This window comes from Aegilops tauschii, chromosome 5 (assembly GCF_002575655.3).
Source record: "Aegilops tauschii subsp. strangulata cultivar AL8/78 chromosome 5, Aet v6.0, whole genome shotgun sequence".
NCBI classification, from domain to species: Eukaryota; Viridiplantae; Streptophyta; class Magnoliopsida; order Poales; family Poaceae; genus Aegilops; species Aegilops tauschii.
The window spans coordinates 527,955,060-527,957,678 of record NC_053039.3 but is presented as its reverse complement, the minus strand read 5'-3'; the positions used below and the strand labels follow the sequence as shown (position 1 = coordinate 527,957,678).

At 42.3% G+C, this 2,619-nt stretch overlaps 1 non-coding gene across 1 annotated transcript; it reads right to left on the bottom strand.

The window, feature by feature from the left end:
* Window positions 1-737: 737 nt before the first annotated feature.
* On the bottom strand, window positions 738-958 carry LOC120965773 (small nucleolar RNA U3). The gene has a single exon (XR_005758796.1). It is a non-coding gene; the product is annotated as a small nucleolar RNA U3 (small nucleolar RNA).
* Window positions 959-2,619: the final 1,661 nt, after the last annotated feature.

Here is a 2,619-nt window from a genome sequence, read left to right as displayed (position 1 = left end):
CCCTCAATCTTCAGTTATCGTTCCCTCCATATATTTAATTACTCTTCAGTTCCATCCATTTCCATTAACTTGATAGGCAGTGCCGGCGTGGCTGAGTTCAGAAAGGGGAACGCTACAGGGGTGTTCGAGGTGGAGGTGGCGCCGTTGGGCGAGGTGAGGTGCCAAGCGCACTACACCAAGTGCAAGTACCAGGCCAGATGCGTGCTCAAGCTGCAGCTCGCGCCGCCGGGCAAGCCGGCCATCGTGCTCCAGAAGGTCAAGTGCAAGTTAATAACTGCTAGCAGTTACGACTGGTGACTTTCTTTGCTGTTAAAAGTACTCCCTCCGTTCCCAAATGTAAGTCTTTCTATAGATTCCAACAAGTGACTACATACGGAGCAAAATGAGTGAATCTACACTTTAAAATATGTCTACCATCAGGGGAATCCTGGCCGTTAATCACGCTCTGGCTCAGAGGTCAGAATCACAAGTGACTACATACGGAGCAAAATGAGTGAATCTACACTTTAAAATATGTCTACATACATCCGTATCTTGTAGTCCATTTGAAATGTCTAAAATGACTTATATTTAGGAATGGAGGGAGTAGTAAAAACAGTGAGATTTCCGTTGGTGATTTGGAGGAACGAACTGCAGGTAGATCACTGATCACAGATACAACTGCAGTCTGACTGAATGTAGAATGAGAGACTGAAAAAGAGACTAAAAAAACGAGCACAAGGCAAAAAAGATGTTGTAGTCTGTCAGACAACATCTGGGCCACCCTGCACAGGCATGAGCAAGGCAGGAACGATCCTCTACAGCCGTGGATTGCCCACCATCAGGGGAATCCTGGCCGTTAATCACGCTCTGGCTCAGAGGTCAGAATGCATCAACCAGACTGAAGTGCTTGCCTCCTTATTGGTAAAGGATGCAGCGGTACGAGCCTATAGAACAGATCCTGTTCAAGTAAGGTCGTGCTACCATCTGCTGCGCCTTGGGTTATAAGCTGGTTCCGCTCCCCTTAAACTGGCGAGGTGGGACTAATGTTAGGAGTGCAGCCACGCAGCTCCCCCTCGGTGGGAGCTTTCAGAAGGACTCGTGGGTTGGGTGCTGCCCGAGGTTGCGCTGCTGCCTGCTGGAAACACAGACAGAGCCCGGCCCATCTGAGAAACATCTATCACGTCTGGCCCTTTTTTTTCCATTGCATCAACTTTCCATTTTTGTCCGTTGTAATTCATTTTCCTTTTTGTTAAGAATCTGAGGAATGCTTATTTTGGCGGGAATATCTGAGAAACTATAAATTGTTTTTTCAGTATTGTATTAGTTCACGCTTGATTAAACAACACCCAATCACTAATTACAAACGTACCCGTGCAGCATTTTTGGACAAATTAAAAAAAACGTCATGCACTTGATAATATGCACACATTACCTTGTGCCATGGATGAGCCTTAATTTGCGGGAACTTGAACAACGTGTAGTTTGGATTCATGCTCTTGATCTCTTCCCTGGTTGGAGTACCCCAAGACCTGCGACGCACTATGACCGAACATGTCATTGTAAAGAATGCAGGTCGCAGGAGAAAACAGTTTCAAATGTCATACTGCAAGATTTCACCTTGGTAATCACAACCGGTTGATCAACTCCACTTTCCCCCAGGAAAAAGAGGCTGCATGGATGGATGAACACTGTGAGAACAAGCTAGAGAGTAAAATACTCCCTCCGTCCCAAAATAAGCGTCGTTGATTTAGTACAACTTTGTACTAATGTTTTACTAAATCAGCAACACTTATTTGGAGACGGAGGGAGTAAAAGACTATATGCATGAATGAAAAAACCTATGGGGGAAGCAGTTCTGCCATGACAGAGCAGATATTCAGTCTGCAGTGAACAAAACCACAACAAAATAATGGCAGTAGTACATTCAGTTGCACCAAATATAGTTCTGGTGCTCGGTAATATCTTGAGTAAATGTAGGAGATATATGCAAAGCATTACTTTGAAAACAATTTAGAAATCATCATTCTGGGTAGGTTACTAGCATAAGTGCACACCCTTTTTTTTGTTCTTATCAAGAAAGTTTAGCATGTTCTTTTCAAAACCAGCAGTACTCAAGCATTTAAATTTCTACCTTATTATAGAAGATAACTTACCAAGACTTTTGCACTGCCAAAATCACAGATTCAGATTTTGAGCTCATGTTATGTAGGTTAACCTACAGTGGAAAGCTTACTAGGTTAGTAAAATGTATTACTCCTAGGAGTAGTGGTTATTCAAATTTGATTAGTAAATGTTCTTCCAGATGTAAAGAAAGCTCAACTAGCCAAAAAATTCCGCAGGATTTTACAGAAGATATGTAAAGCACAACAGCGCAACATATTAATAAGCATAGAAAAGGAGGTTAAAAATCTCACAAGAATGTTCTGTGGTTTGATATCATGGTGGCAGATGACAATATAATTAATTATGTATATAAGCAAGTGCTCGGCATATCTGCAAAGTTACGAGGTTACAGGAACAATGATTAGACGACTAATAACAATCACATCTTGTGCTAATACTCAGTATCAAAAGAAAACTGAAGGAATAATTCTGTTGCATGGCCGGGGCATTATATTTCTGACTTGAACAACTACA